The sequence below is a fragment of the Vicugna pacos genome, chromosome 32 (assembly GCF_048564905.1).
Source record: "Vicugna pacos chromosome 32, VicPac4, whole genome shotgun sequence".
NCBI lineage: Eukaryota > Metazoa > Chordata > Mammalia > Artiodactyla > Camelidae > Vicugna > Vicugna pacos.
In genome coordinates, this window is record NC_133018.1 from 16334420 (window position 1) to 16352311 (window position 17892).

The 17892-nt window shown below is 34.2% G+C and overlaps 1 protein-coding gene and 1 pseudogene across 3 annotated transcripts in view; one reads left to right on the plus strand and one right to left on the minus strand.

The window, feature by feature from the left end:
* The window catches only part of SPPL3 (signal peptide peptidase like 3), a 115621-nt gene that overhangs the window by 74027 nt on the left and 23702 nt on the right, over positions 1–17892 (minus strand). The window lies entirely within an intron of this gene.
* On the plus strand, positions 14594–15369 carry LOC102528007 (small ribosomal subunit protein eS6-like; annotated as a pseudogene).

Below are 17892 nucleotides of genomic sequence, written 5' to 3' on the forward strand. Positions count from 1 at the left end.
AAAGTCTGCATTTACAACAAAACTAAGTGATAAGGTATCCTTATGAAACCCAAAATACAAGCAGGTGGGAACAAACTACTGACTGCTAACGACTCTTGTGCAACTGCTACTTGTATGAGAAAAACAGAGGGAAACAATGGGGTATTTGATGAGCCTGAAATTAGGAAAATCCCAGAGAGACAACAGATAATACTCACTGGAAAGTGCCGTGGGCCAAACTAAGAACAGCAGTTGAAACTGAAAGGAGTTTTGCACATTCCAATTTGTGGTTGAGCACAAGGAGACTGGCAATCTGAAGGGGACAGAGTGCTCTGGGCCCTATAAACTCAATGCTAACCATGCGACGCTGCTTTCAGGACAAAGTCTCGTACCGAAGAGAAACTACTGGGAACAGAATCCAAAATTAAGCAGAACAGACAAGAGTGTACAGGAAGAGGTAGCCCAGATAAGGAACTTTGGGAGGGGTAAGGCCTAGGAAACGTCAATTTAAGTACAAGGCTTCTCTCTGCTCTTCCCCACCAGAAAATTCAGAAGAGGGAGCTCTAGAACCATGAAGCTAGAAAAGCTCTCAAGACTCACCTCTTTTTTCTAATAGTTTAGGAAAATTAATTTCATTTAAAAATGAGCAAGAGAAAGTAATGTGGTTATACCTGAAAGTTATTAGAAGAAAAAAAGGAGGGGGGCGATGGTGGTGCAGATAGCATTCCTAAAGATAATGAAAGCACCCTAGAAAAACAATCCTTTAAAACAGGAAAATTGTATTTCAAAATCAGCTTTGGAATTTTTTAAAAATGACATAACAATGTCACAATGTCCCAAAGGGGAAAAAAGCAATGGAACATAAGAAATAATTTAAGAAAAGTTTTATGGGAAAAAAAAAGAAATTATATTGAATCAATCAATCCCTAATGACCAATTCTGAGAAATAATCTAGTAAAATTACTGGATGTTTTAAAAGCAAAAGTCCTGGCATCCAGGCAAAAAGCCCAAATCACTCATAATGTTAAGACTATCAGAATATTATTAGTCTTTCACAGCAATGCTAGATGGCAGAAGACAACAGAGTAAATCAAATGTGAGCCAAGAATTTACAGGCAGTCAAACTAACAGGAATGAAACTGCATGGTCATAAGGTAAATTTGTTTAATTTTTTAAGAACCAGTTTCTTTTCAGAACCTATTAGTGTTTCCTTTACTTATTTATTAACTGTATTTAGGGTCCTTATTAAAAAGTTATGTTTTCACTTTTTATTGTCTCCTCATGTTTCTTGGAAGCACAGTAAAACAACTTTCCAATGGGGAGATTATATCTATAAAGAAAATATGTAGTGTGCTATAAGCAAAATATAAGCGCGCGCTAACATCTTCCTAAATAAGATAAAAATTGCTGAATCTAAATGCTTTTATCATGTGATAACTGAGGTTAAAATTGTGATAGTATAGTACAGTATACATACTATAGTAGTGTGTGTACACAGTTTATTTTGCACCCCCTCCAAACAAAAGCAACAGTTCTTGAAACAGAAATCCTGTAAGAATCACTGATTTAAAAAACATTTTCGGAACACTTATACCTACAGCCATACTGTCCCTATTAATAAGGAAGCTGTTAAGTTTAAACACAATAGAAAACATACAGAGTCAGAAAGTCTACTCAGTCACTGAGCAGGGTCTTTAGGGCGTCAGAGAATACATAAATTACCTAGGAAGGACTTGGCTCACCACTGGAAGACTCTCATCACTTTCATGATATATCTTCATCAATTTTTGGCATATTTAACCAGAAACATGTAAATGTATAATATGCCTGGTCTACAAAAATACTTGCAGGAATGCCTCTTGAAAAAGACTGACTGTCTCTGTGCTTTCTTGAGAAAGCGTATTTCTGGTTGAATCAGTCTCATAAGGTTGTGTAAACTGTGTGTCCAGAAAAGCTGGTGGCTGTTTTCAAGAATCAAGGATTACTGTATTATTAAACTTTGGCAAAAATTTCTAACTTTATACCCATCCTATCTGGAGAAAGAAAATAAAATATTTTTTAAAAACTTGCAGGAAAAGTGAACAAACTGTACAAATATAAAAGTTTTTGAGTAATGCACTGACTACTAGAAAAGGGCTATTCAAAGTGTGGTTCAGCACTGGCATTAGTTCACAAACCACTGGCAACTGAGGCACTTCAAGGTAAACACAAAAACAGAATAAATGTTTCAAAATCTATTTTATTTTATTTTACTTTATTGAGGTATAGTCAGTTTACAATGTTGTGTCAATTTCTGGTGTACAGCATAGTTCTTCAGTCATACATGAATATACATATGTTCATTTTCATATTCTTTTTCACTGTGAGCTACTACAAGATACTGAATATATTTCCCTGTGCTATACAGTATAAACTTATCTATTTTATATATACCAGTTAGTATCTGCAAATCTCAAATTCCCAGTTTATTCCTTCCCACACCCCTCCTCTGGCAACCACAAGTCTTCAAAATCTTTACAGCAATTTGGTAATTTTATGTCTGTTCATCCTAATAATGAAAATTTGGGACATGCACTTTGTAAAGTTTTTTTTTCTGGTAATTTATTTTTAGTGTATTTTATCAAAAAAAAATCTGTTTGTGACACACTGGGAGGAGGGAGGGTAGGAGAAACCAGTACTTTACCAGTTTGAGAAGCAGAAGCCAGCAAACTTCTCTGTAAAGGGCCAGAGAGTAAACACTTCAGGCTTCACAAGCCATACAGTCTCTGATGCAACTACTCAACTCTGCCACCATAGCAAGAAAGCAGCCACAGATGACACGTAAACAAAATGGCTATGGCTGTTACAACAAAACTTTACTTAAAAAAATAGGTGGTAGGTTGAATTTGGCCTGCCGGCCATAGTTTGCTGATTCCTGTATTGTAACATTCAAGAAAAGTAGAATGAGGAAGGAGACAAAGCACACAATGTTCCAAAAGGACAGAACTTTAGAAAGGGTTTGACAATAAAGAGGGAAAGAGTACGATTTTTGGAAACCAGTCCTGAGAGACTGCTATCAGACTGGTCTAGATTTCATTTAGCTATGCCATCAGCTATGTTTCTAGTTGCATGTTAATCAGGCCGTGGTGGATCCTCACTTTATTATACTAAATTATAGTGACCTATGATGATACTACACAGGTAAGACGTCTTCCTTTATATACATCCTAGCAAAGGACTGAATCCTGGTTTAACAGGCAGGGGAGAACACTGTCTGATACCACGCTTAAACAATCAAATCTCTGGTAGATCTTTCTTTTTAATCACATCTTTGAAATCATAACATATAAAAACAATCAAATCTCCTAACATATTAGTCCTGTCCCTCATTATTTGTGTTAAGAAATAATATCTGTGCCTAATAGGTGCAAAACTCCACAGGTGGTAGATTATGGGTATAAAAATAAGATTTTGCCTTCAAAAAAGTTATTTTCTAATGATTAAAATAAGATACATCTATAAATAGCCAAAATACAAGGCAAAAATGACATTACTTCTCATGCTAGACCCTAAGTTACACAAGAGGATTCCTGTCTGATTCCTCTTTGCAGCTCCTCTACCAAACACATAAAATCAATCAACCAACCAATCAATTCACTATTTGATGAATGAGTGAGGTCTGAGTAAAGGTGAGTAAATGTTACCTGCCTTTCACAGACGAGGAAACAAATTTCACAGGTGGTTAAAAGCAAATTTAAGACCAAAATTCAAATTTCCTAACCCCTATTATTCAAACTTTCTCACCAGACCCTGACTGCCTCAAAATATATAAAAAACAAAATTCCACCATGAGCAGATTTCCAACCATTAAAAATAAAATTCAGAAACTTAAAAGATACCTAAAATATCTCTGAAGAACAATCTCTCAATTTTAAATAGCAGGCCAATAACTATACTCCAAGAGCAACAAGGATAGAGAGGACAGAAAAGCACATAGTACCCTTCAAAATATGACCTGGATCCCTCACACCCAGGAGTTCCCAGTTACCAAAAAGAACAAGAAGAGGGGCTATAAGGAAGTTAAGGGTAAGAGAGAACTCTTAAAGGATTTGTAACACAGCTGTGAGTAGCAGTTCTCAATATTTTCATGTTTTCCGTATAGTTTCAATTCTAGAATTTTGGCCAACATGCTTGAAAGGACCAAGACTCAAAAACCACAATAAATTAGTCAACAATAATTGTAATGCAACCAGTACAACTGTAAAATAACGTCCATAGTTGTCTAGTGAAGCTGTTCTCAAATTTTTGTTTATGAACATTATACCTACATTCTATTGATATTTACGTTAGAATTAAAATTGAGAATGTTAAATTTTAAGTAAAAAAATCCCATTACATATTCACATAAATCACATGTTTTACTGAAACATAACTTTTCCAAAACAAACACAAAAGATAGTAAGAATGGCACTGCTTTACATTTCTGCAAATACCCTTAATGCCTGGTGTTAAAGAAGTCAAGTGCAATTTCATATCTACTTCTGCATTTAATCTGTTGTGATAATTTGTTCTGGATGAAGTATAGGAAGAAAATCTAGCCTCACTCAAATCTGTAGTTTAAAGGGGAAGTATTTTAACAGCCTTTCAGATAACTGGATATTGTTCTTTAATACTGCAACAAAATTCAACTGATGGTCGTTTCTTAAAGGTTACATGCATGTAGAATCTGAAATCCCACCAATGAACTTTTTGTCTTCTGTTACACTAAAATCCACCTGTCTATTTTGCACTTTGAATCAATGTTTACTCAGCAAATAATTCAGAGTTGTGTGTGTGGTTCCTAAAATGGTGATACACTTCACAATTCAATACTAAAACTTCCTATTTAACATTACCACTGATCTCCTCAGAGAAATCTTTAAATACTAGGAAGCTGTCAAGCTTCAATTTCATCGCTGGCAACAATTATTATCAGTTCCTTCATTTTTGAGAAAATTCTGCCAAGTACTGAAATCTGAATAACCACAGTTTTTCTGTCAATTATTCTCTCAAGTAAAAATGGTGTTCCACGAAAAATGCTGCTAGGTCAGCATGCAACTCAAACAATCCTCCATGTTAAAACCACATAGTTCTTCAAATTGCAGAAGAAGCAAGTGCCTTACACGTACTTCCCATTACATCACAGAGACTATTAAAAAGATGTGTGCTCTAGCATCAAGATTTAATAAATGGGCCGGGGGCTCAATTTCCTTCATCAATGTTTTACAGTTTCCAGAGTATAGGTAACCTCCTCAATTAAGTTTATTTCTGGGTGTTTTATTGTTTTTGATGCAATGAAAATGTTTATGCCAGTTATAAAATTCTGGTTTTTGAAGTGAAATAGAAAAAAAAAAGTGAAGGGCCACAAATGGCAAAATATTCTTCTCTCTTATGGGTGAGTTGTGTTCCACTGCATATATGTGCTGCATCTTCTTTGTCCGTTCATCTATGATATGCACTTGGGATGCTTCCGTATCTTGGCAATTATAAAGAATGCTGCTGTTAAGAGCGGGGTGTATGTATCTTTCTGAATTAATTCTTACTTTATGGTTGGCTTTATTCCTTTGATAAATATGTAAGTTTAAAAAGCTAAAGCTTTGAACGTTCTTAGAAACAATGAACAGGACACATGTGTAAATTTAAAAAATATGAGCAGTATATTGTGTACATGTATTTACATAAAATATATTGTATATATGCAGTCAAACTAACAATTCTACCTAATAAAACTGAAAATGGAAAAAAATTTTAATACAAAAATGTTAAAAATTGATGAAAGAGATTAAAGACACAAACAAATGGAAGATATCTGTGTGCTCAAGCTGGAAAAATTTGTAACTTTTTTGTGAAAATGTCCATAGTACACAAAACTCTACAAATTCAATGAAATTCCAATCAAAGTCACAATGACATTGGATTGTTTTGTTTTTATCCATTCTGCTAATCTCTGATTTTTGATTGGAGAGATTAATCCATTTATATTTAAAGTAATTACTAAAAGGAGGGACTTACTTTTCTCATCGTGCTCTGTTTTCTACATGCCCTATAATATTTTTTTCCTCATTTCCTACATTCCTTCCTTCTTTTGTATTTAGTTGATTTTTTGTAATAAAATGTCTATATTCCTTCTTAATTTCCTTTTGTGTATATTCCACACCAATTTTTCTTTGTGGCTACTATAGGGATTCCCATTTAACATCTTAATGTTATAACATCCTAATATGAATTTACAGTTAGTTACCTAACTACAAAAACATACAAAAACTCTGCTCTTTCCAGCTCCATCACTACGCATTTCAGTTGCTGATAACATAAAATCACATCATTATATATATGCTTGAAAACGTAAATAATTCTTTTAAGTGCATGTCTCCTAAATTATGTAGAGGTCAGTATCTGAAGTCATAAACCCAAGTTACAGTAATCCTACCTTTTACACTAAAATTTTTCACAGCTAATTACAAAATTTGTTGGCAAATGAAATTGATAATCGTTGAAAGTATTAATACAATTTAAATAGGAATACTTCCAATTCTGAACATAAAACTATAACTAGCATAGGAACTGCCCTCCTAGTACAAATAACTAGAAACCAGACGAAAGACATGAAACAGCAGTTTTTAGACAGTGGGCAAAAAGGCAACACAAGACTATGATCCTTGAGAGAAGGGAAAGGAAGGTAAATTCTATGATTAACCAAACTTACTGCCTGGAGGCAACTTCCAGGCTTCACTGCAGAGACAGAACACTGAAACAAAGCATGGGGTCTGATTGTATTGAGGAGACAACAGAGTTGGGGGAAGCTGAAGCAGCTAAGTAAGAAAGAGCAAGGCGTTCCATGCATAGAGAGCCCTGGAGATCTACAAAGGGGTTCCCCAGAATCTCAGATTTGCAAGTGAAATCTTCCTCCCAAGGGCAGAGAACAAACTAATGGGAAGCAACAGACCCAACAATTCCCAGAGGTCACAGAGGGCTGAAAATAACTTGTGATCCTTTTGGTCAGAAGGGAGAAACAGTGACTAGGATCACACCTTAGTAGTGGGGCTAAATTAGTCCAAAGATAAAAGACTGCTATGATCTGCCATAAAAAGCTTAAAAACAAGCTTCACAAAGATCAAACTGACCCAAAAGTTACTTAAAACTGTGTGACAGTAACACCTAATATTCTTTTAAAAAAGAATACACCAAAATTCAGTGCCCAGAAATGTAAAATTCACAATGCCCAGGCATGCAAAGAAGCAGGAAAAGATGATCAATGTCCAGAAGAAAAGTTAATCAACTGAAACAGACCTATTAATGATATAGACAATGAATTAGAAGATAAAAATGATGAGATGAGAGCATCAACTGGCTGACATGTGAGTAAGTAAACCTTGGGATAAACCCAGTGCCCACTTTGTGCAGCCTCAGTGGAAGCCACAAACATCATGGAACATGCGTAAATTATTTCCAGTGTCTCCCAATCAAATGCCTGACCCACAGAATAGGTATGCAAAATTAAGAGTATAGTTTTAATTAACTCACTCTGCTGGCTTCTTATTATTCCATGAAAGAAACTGAAACAGAAAAAATTAAAGTGTACCATTGTAAATTCCTTAAACTACAGGTGAACTGGTATAACATTATTTCAGCAGAGATGGTGATAAATTAAAGATGTATACTGTAAAATCCTCTATCAACCACTAAAATTATAAAACAAAGACATAAAACTACTAAGCCAAGAAAAAATATAAAATGGAATCATAAAAATTCTCAGCTAGTGTTTTAAAAGAAAAAGGGCAGGTAAAATGGAAAAGGAAGAAGATGGAACAAATAGAAAACAAACAGCAAGAAGGAAAATATGTTTAATACAAGCATATCAATAATTACAGTAAATGTAAATGATCTAACTACTCCAATTAAAGGCAAAGGTTGTCAAACTGGATTAAAAAAGCAAGCCCTAACCATGTGCTATCTATAAGAAACAGTTTAAATACAAAGACACAGATAGACTGAAAAATAAAAGGTTGAAAAAAAATACATATGCTATGCAGGCACTAAGCTGGAGTGGTACAAGTATCAGCAAGGTAGTCTGGAACAAGGAACATCAGGAGAGCTATTACATAATGGAGGGGGGTCAATCCATCAAAGGACACAACAATCCTAAATATGTATGTACCTATTAACAGAGCTTCAACACTCAAAAGAACTGAAAGGAGAAATAAAGCAATTAAAGTTTGAAACTTCAACACACCTTTCTCAGTAATTGACAGAATTCTTCAAAAATCAGCAAGGATTTGAACACTATCAACCAACTTGACCTAATAGATACTTATATATTTCACCCAATAACAGCAAAATACACATTCTTTTTAAGTATACTTCAAACATTCACCAGTATGGACCATATTCTTGACTACTGAAAAAACAAAACAGAACAAAACCAACCAAAAATCTCTCAAATTTAAAAGGTCTGAAATAATAAAAAGCATGTTCTCTAACTACAAGAGAATTAAATTACAAATTAATAGAAAGATACACTTCTAAATACATAAGCGATGGCTCAAATGAGATTATAGGAGACATCAGAAAATATTTTGATTAAGAATAAAAAAGAAAAAAAAATATTTTGATTAGAATGAAAAGGAAACATCAAAATTTATGGGATAGAGGTAAACAAGTACTTGGGGTAAATTCATAGCTTTAAATGCTTATACTGGAAAAGAAGAAGGGTTTCAAATCAATGAACCTTTCACCTTGAGAAACTAGAAAAAGAAAATCAAATAAAATGTCAAGTAAGAAGGGAGGAAATAAACATGAGTAAACATCAATACAATTAATAAAAAAACACAAGAAAAAAAGCAATAAAAACCAAAAGTGATTCTTTAAAAAGATAAATAAAATTAATAAAACTCTAGCTAGACTGGTCAGAAAAAAGGAATAAGAAACAAAATACTAACATAAGGAATGAAACAAGAGATGTCACAACAGCACAAATATAAAACTTACTGAGAAAATAAGAAAGAATATTATGAGAATAAGAAAATATAAATTTATGCCAAAGAATCAGACGACATAGAAGAAATGAGAAGACAAACCAACAATTCTAATAAAAAGTGTGATGAGATATAGACCATAAACCCTAAAATAACTTCTAGAAGAAAGATAACCCAAATAGCCCAGTCTCTGGTAATAAAATTGAATTTATAATTAAAAATCTTTCTATGAAGAAAACTCCAGGTCCAGATGGCTTCACTGGTCATCTATCAACTATTTACAGGAAGCATTTATAATCAAGTCTACACAAACTTCCAGAAGAGGGGGAAACATTTCTTAACTCATTTTATGAGGCCAGCATTACCCTGAAACCAAAAACATTACAAAAAAAATAACAGCTCAATAGATCTCACAAATATAGATGCAAAAACATGTAACAAAACGTTAGCAAATCAAATCTTGCCACATAGAAAAAGCATAATACATTATAATCCCAGGAATGCAGGATTGGTTTAACATTCTAAAATCAATCACTGTAATTTACCATATCATGATTTTTAAAAATCCGTATGAACATCTTACTAGATGCAGAAAAAGCATTTGACAAAATCCGATATCCATTCCTGATAAAACCTCATGACAAAGTAGGAACAGAAGGAAACTTCTTTAACCTAGATCACACACAATGGTAAAGGCTCAATCCTTTCTACCTAAAATCAACAATGTCAAGACGTCCACTTTCATTACTTCTATTCAACATTATACTCAAAGTCCTAGCCAGTACAATGAGGCAAGAAAAAGAATAAAAAAAAAGCCAAATTAAAAAGGACTATGTAAAAGTATTTTTATTAGTAAATAATATAATCGTGCATGTACAAAATTGTAAGGAATTTACCAAAAAGTAGAATAAGTGTATTTAGCAAGGTTGCAGAGTACAAGAGAAATTAGATCAACTATATTTCTATATACTAACAGTGAAAAATTGGAAATTGAAAATTTTACAAAAACACCATTTACAACTACATCAAAAAATATGAAATATGAAAAGAGATACATTTAACCAAATATCTGGAAGAACTGTATACCAAAAACTACAAAGCACTGACTGCTGTGATAAATTCAAGAAGGTCTAAGCAAACTGAGAGATACACTATGTCCATGGAGCAGAAAATTCAATATTGTTAAGATGCTAATTTTCCCAAGTTGATCTATAGATTCAACACAATCCCAATCAAAATTCCAGCAGGCTTTTATGATAGAAATTAACAAGCTCACTCTAAAATAGAAAGGACCTAGAATAGCTCAATTTTAAAACAGAACAAAATTGGAGGACCTATACTATCTTACTTTAAGACTTACTATATAGGTATAATACATACAGCTATAATTTAACACTGTTTTAATTGACAGTATAATATTGCTGTAAAGACAAAAACACATAGATCCACAGAACAGAACAGAGCGTCCAGGAGTAAACCCACATGTTTACAGTCAATTGATTTTTCACAAAGGTACAAGTAATTCAATAGGAAAAGGATAGCCTTTTCAAAAAATGGCTCTGGATCAATTCACATGGAAATAAAAAACAAACATTATCTTACCTCATATCATACAAAAATTTAGCTTGAAATGGATCTAAGACCTGAACAAAGGACATAAACTTTCTGGAAGAAACCACAGCAGAAAAATTATGATGACCTTGGTTTAAAGATTTCTCAGATAGCGCACAAAAAGTATACACCATGAAAGGGAAAAAAGGGGGGGGGGTAAGTTAGACCACATCAGAACTTTAAAAACTTGGTCTTTGAGAGGGGAGGGTATAACTCAAGTGGTAGAGTGCATGCTTAGCACACATGAGGTCCTGGGTTCAATCCCCAGTACCTCCAGTGAAAAATAAATAAACCAAATTACCCTCCCCCGCCCAAATTTTTTTAAAAAACTTTGTTCTTCAACAAATGCCATTCAACATAGTGGCAAGAAGTGGGCAGAAAGAGATGCTGAAATGTAGTATTTCTTGACCTAGGATACTGGAATATCTTATTGGTTGGTCTTCATTTAAAGGTGTTTTCATTGTATGAAAATTAATGGCGCTATACACTTAAGATTCATGTGATTTTTCTGTATTAATGTTGCACTTCAATAAAAATGTTAATTTTAAAAAGTTAAAAAAAAATGCTGTTCAGAAAATGAAAAGGCAAGTTACAGACCTGCAGAGCATGTGTCTGACAAAGAACTTGTACCCCAGAATATATAAAGAACTCTTACAACTCAGCAAGACAGAGCCAATGGAAAAAATGGGTACAAGATTTCAATAGACATTAACAAAGAAGATACATTAATGGTGACTAAACCCCTGTAAAGATGGTCAATATCATCAGGCACCACGGAAATACAAACTAAAACCAATAGTGAGATCCCATTACCCACCACTAGAATGACCAGAGAAATGAAGCAACTGGAACTCTCTGGTATGAGAATGCAGCAACTGGAACTCAGACACTGCAGGTGGGAACAGAAACAGTTTAACAGTTTCTTTAAAAATTAGACTTATTCTTACAATATGACCCTGCATTCCCACACTTAGGTTTTATACAAGAGAAATAAAATCATGCATCCACAAAAAGACTTGTATTTGAATATTCATAGCAGCTTCATTTATAATAGCCAAAAAATTGAGAAACAGTGTCTATAAGCTGGTGAATGGTAAACAAAATGTGATATATTTACACAGCAAATACAAGAACAAACTTCTGATACACTCAACAACAGAGATGATTTCAAAAACACTATACTAAGTTAAAGAAGCCAGGATCAAAAGACTATTGCTGTATGACTCCAGTTATATGAAATTCCAGAAAAAGCAAAATTACATTATGTAATGCCAAAAGCAAATCAGTGATTCCTAAGAGCCTAGGAGTGACAGTTGAGAATTAACTGTAAAGGGGCACAAGAGACACGAGGGAATTGCTTAAGAGTGATGGAAATAAATGTTCTGTATCTTGCCTGTGATGGTACTCTCGTTAATAGTATGTATTTGTCCAAAACTCACTGAATTATTACTTTGAAATGAGTGTATTTTACTGTAGGTAACTAACTCAGAAAGCTGACTAAAATTTTGAAAGCTAAATTGGAAAAGAAAAATCTTATAGTGGGAAGTGAGAGAGAAATCATAAAAGTCTAGATAAAACAGATCAGATTAGAGAATACTATGCACATTTACAAGCTAATACATTTAAGGGTGTTAAGTTCAATGAATAATTTGCTATTAAAATATTAAATATCAAAACTAATATGAGAAAACATGAAACAAATCCATAACAGAAGACAGTGACCAAGATAAAAAATTACCCAAACACCCATCTTTACCCCATAAGAGCACTAAAACCCTAAGAAATTACACAGAAACTTAAAAATTTCTGAATATACGAGATCTTGTGGTAGCTCACAGCAAAAAAAAATGTGACAATGAATATACGTATGTTTATGTGTAACTGAAAAATTGTGCTCTACACTGGAATTTGACACATTGTAAAATGACTATAACTCAATAAAAAAATGTTAAAAAAAATTTTCTAACAAAAATGTGGCATACTGATCTCCAAGTGCTGTGGAAGAGATATTATTCAGGTCTTCGGTAAGATAAAATTTAAAAAGAAAACTACAGGACAAACTTGTTTATAAATAATGATGTGAGAATCTTAAAACTCAACCAATTAAGGCAACACCTCAAAAGATTTACTTAAAACTATTAAGTAAGTTCTGTTCTAAGAATGCATGGTTTTAAATAAGTAAAACTATTGATATCGTACAAGCAAAGGATTCACGCAAAATGTCACGACAGCAATACTCTAACTTTTATAAAATTCAACCAATCCCACTCCTTTTTTTAGTGATTCACAATTTTTTCTTAGCCCTACTACTTCTCTATAAAAAGCAGTAAAGATTTTTTCTTCTTTTTTTAATATAATTGAAACAATCCACATCACAAATTTGATTGGTTAAACATCTTCCACTTAAAAGACCAAGGGACACTTGATTCAGTTATTTATCACAGTATATTACAGATTCTTTACTTCCAACTAATTTTTTTTTGGAAGGGGCAAATAAAACAAGAGAAATTACAAAAATTACTGAAAGATATTTATCACTGCTTGATTCTATACAAAACTCTATGCAAAGAATGATCAGAATAATTTGTTTTCTATAGTTGTTGGTTATAAAGCAAATCTGCAAAAATGAGTGCTACTTCTATAACCAGTAAAAGCTACCCAGAGAAAGAATGGGGCAGTATCTCATTAAAACAGCAACAAAAGTAAAAACTTGGTTAGCTGCAGAGAAGAAATATACCATAGTATCATGAAGGAGACAATTTTGTCCAAGTTAAAAAAGAGATGCAATGTACTTCCAATTAAAACACTAGCAAGATCTTTTACAGAACTGTAGAACCTGGGGAAATAAATGAAAACTAAAAATCAAAGAGCAATATGTAAAAACAAAAAGACAGGATTAGCCCTATGGAATAGAAAAGGCAATGCCTAATCAAGGGTTGGGTCTCAAACTGATAAATGACTCCCTTACAAAACAAATGCAAACAGGCTACTGACTCATTCATTTGCTGACCATCTCTGACACCAGTTTCTGAGCAGTGTTTAAATGGTACCCTCATAACAGACAATCTTTCATTTCCTAAATCATAGTTTATGCTATCTGTGGTACAGCTAAAATGAACAACTCACGACCAAGATAGAATCCTTAACACAAGGCTCATGCATAGTAAGTACTGCAGGCCAAATGTTATTTTTTCTTAAATATTTCTTAATGAATGTCTTAAATCCTTCTATTGTATTATAACTTTACCATATTATACACACTGGAATAAAGCTAGAGCTTAATACTTACTTGTCACGTGGGCAACGGAAGTTGCAGTCACACGCAATTCACCTGTGGAACAGCACCTGCTCTTCTGAGTTACCTCACAGTAGCCTCTGGGGTATAAGCTGACTCTCACTCCCCAAAAAGCTAATTCTACAGGCTATTCCTTTTCTTCACTAAGTTAGTATTTAATTTCCTGTCCTTGGTCTTTCTTGAGATTTGATCCAAGAAACTGAACACAACTGTTAGTGGTACTTCCCAAAACAGTGTTACGAGAGAACTGCTTCAGATATTGTTAAGATATCAAGCAAACTCTTCCCTTGAGCAAGTGTCTTTTAACATTTAAAACAAAATTAAACAGGTTTCCTTTCTATCACTCAACTTACCAGGGCTCATAATATGTTAATTCAGACTACATATTTCCAAAAGAGACATTTAATACGCAGTCTTTCTCAAGCTTGCTTGATCAAAGGTTTCCTTTATTCTCAGAGAACCATTAATGGCAAAGAGCCCTGGCTTTGGAGTTAAAAATACCTGTGTTTAAATTCTAGCTCTGCCACTCATTAACTATATAATCTTGGGTGAGTAATCAGTTTTTTCAATTGTAAAATGGGGGAAACAATGTACTTTTGAGGACTGATTTAAGGATAAGTTATATACAAGAGTGTTAACAATGCATCTGGTAAACTTTCAATGAAATTGCCATTTCCCCCTTTTTCACTGTGCCTCGGAGGCAGTCGGCTGCTTCAGAATGAAGCTGAACATCTCTTTCCTGGCCACCGGCTGCCAGAAACTCATTTAAGCAGACGATGAACGTAAACTTTGTACCTTTTATGAGAAGTGCATGGCCACGGAAGTTGCTGCTGACGCTCTGGGTGAAGAATGGAAGGGTTATCTGGTCCGAATCAGTGGTGGGAACGACAAACAAGGTTTCCCCATGAAGCAGCATGTCTTGACCCATGGCCGAGTCGGCCTGCTACTGAGTAAGGGGTACTCCTGTTACAGACCAAGGAGGACTGGAGAAAGAAAGCACAAATCTGTACGGGGTTGTATTGTGGATGCCAATCTGAGTGTTCTCAATTTGGTCACTGTGAAAAAAGGTGAGAAGGCTATTCCTGACTCACTGATAATACGTGCCTCGTCACCTGGGGCCCAAAAGAGCTAGCAGAATCCGCAAACTTTTCAACCTCTCTAAAGATGGTGTCTGCCAGTATGTTGTGAGGAAGCCCCTCAACAGAGAAGGTAAGAAACCTAGGACCAAAGCTCCCAACATTCAGCGTGTTGTTACTCCATGTGTTCTGCAACACAAACGGCAGCGTATTGCTCTGAAGAAACAGCGTACTAAGGAAAACAAGGAAGAGGCTGCAGAACGTGCTAAACTTTTGGCTAAGAGGATGAAGGAGGCCAAAGAAAAACGCCAGGAACAGATTGCCAAGAGACGGAGGCTGTCCTCTCTGAGAGCTTCTACCTCTAAGTCTGAACCCAGTCAAAAATGAGATGTTCTAAGAGTAACAAATAAGTAAGATCAGACCAAAAAAAAAAAAATTGCACTTTCTCCTTCTGTAAGCAGAAGTGGATGACACTTAGTCACATGCACTCCCTCTCTCCTTGCTTTTGTCTTTTCCTTTCAGTTGTGATACCTGTGTTTAACATTCCTACGTGATTTTCTTTTAATTTAACTATTAGTCACACTCAAAAGCTCTCCTACATATGGGCTCACACATTTCAACTGAATATTGGAAGACAGAACAAAAAGGAAACAAGCTACTGAGGTTAACACAGATTACTAAGGGAAAAAAATGCAAGATAAAGCATCATAGTGTATAGTATGTTATCATCCTATTAAAAAGGATTACACAAAAGAACAAAAGTAGACTCAAAATAGATCAAAGTCCAAAGTGTAAAGAGCCAAGACAATAAAACTCTTAGAAGAAAACTTAGGAAAAATCTTCATGACCTTGGATTTAGCAGTGATTTCTTGGATACGATACCAAAAGCAAAGGCAACAAATGAAAAAACTGAGACTTCGTCAAAATTAAGAACTTTTGTGCATCAAAGGACGCTATTAACACAATGAAAAGGCAACCTATGGAACGGGAAAAAATATTTACAAGTCATATAACTGATAAGGGATTGATACCTAGAATATATAAAGAACTCCTACAAATCAGCAACAAAACTCAACAACCTGAATAAAAAATGGGCCAAGGACTTGAATAGACACTTCTCCAAATACACAAAAATGACCAACAAGCACATAAAAAGATGCTCAACATCAACAGTATTAGGAATATGGAAGTCGAAAACACAATGAGATACTACTTCATACCCATCAAGATGGCTGTTACGCGAAAAAAAAAAACAACCACCAGAACAAACACCTAGAAAATAAGTGTTGGAGAGGATGTGGAGAAACTGGAACCCTTGTGCATTGCTGGTGGGAGTGTACAATGGTACAGCTACTATGGAAAATGATATGATAATGTCTCAAAAAATTAAACATAAAATTACGACATGATCTAGCAATCCCACTTCTGAGTATGTATCCAAAAGATCTGAAAGAAGAGTCTTGAAGGGATATTTGTATAGCCATGTTCACAGCAGCATTATTCACTATAGCCAAAAGGTGGAAGCAAACATGTTCATTGATAGATGAATAAACAAAATGTGATAAATTCATACAACTGAATGTTATTCAACCTTAAAAAGAAAATTCTGACACACAGTACAACATAGATGAACCTTGAAGACATTATGCTAAGTGAAATAAGCCCGTTACAAAAGGATAAATATGATATGATACCATTTATATGACTTACCTAGACTAGTCAAATTCATAGAGACAGAAAGTAGAATAGTGGCTGCCAGGGAAAAGGGGTAGGGCAGAACGGAGGAAATGGGGTTTCATGGGTATGGAGTTTCAGTTCTGGAAGATGAAAACGTTCTGGAGATGGATGGCAGTGATGGCTGCACAACAATGTGAATGTATTTAATGCCAATGAATTACACTTAAAAATGGTTAAAATGAAAAATTTTGTATATTTACCACAATAATTTTAAAAATTACATTGAGTTATATACATACATGTGCCTTTAACATACATTTCTAGAAGGGTGGAGAGAAAACATGTTACAAGTTTTCTTGGAGAGGAAGGTAATCAAGAATGAACACAATATAATGAAGAGGGGCTGAATATAATGGTCTCCTATGCACACAGTAAAAACTGATCTATAATATGGTATGAAAAGATGTTCATGACATATTAAGTAGATAACAAAATATTATTTACCACTTATAACAAAGTATTCGCCATTTAACCTTACATGCCCCTCCCCACCCGCCAGAAGAGTCTCAAAAGGTGACTTTAGAGATCACTAAGGAAAGAAGGGACTATTCCATAAATGGTACTACAACCGAATTCCTCACTCATGCACAGATAAATAAACTTAATTGTAGATGTCATTTAGTCTTATCTAAAGCCATCTTAATTTAGACTACACTCTAAATTTAATCTAGACTCTAGATTAAAAACTAATACATGAAAGGTAAAGTATTACCCCTGATGTTTAACCCAACCCATTCCTACATAGAGGAAAATATAGGAGAGATATATAGCAGAATAGCCTTAAAACCTCAAACCAGAAAAGGATTTCTTATCACACAAAAGCACTCACCATAAAAGATACTAATTCCAGTACTAGGTATAAACCCTAGGAAAACTCATAAACATGAACACAGGGAATATGTACAAAAATGCTCACAGAAGAACTCTTTGAAATAGCCCAAACTAGAAAAGCCTAAATATTAACAGGAGAATAGATAAATTATGGGCTATATATGGGATGGAACACTATACAAGCAGCAGTAAAGAGTGTAATAATTCGGACAAGTCTTGGAAACAATACTGACTGAAAAAAGAAAATTATAGAAGATATCATCTTTTTAATACTGAACTTTATAAAAATAGAGCAAAAACTAAACATTATGTTGTACAGTAAAACATAAAAATGTAGTAAACATAAAACTGGTTTGTTTGGCTTTTTTTT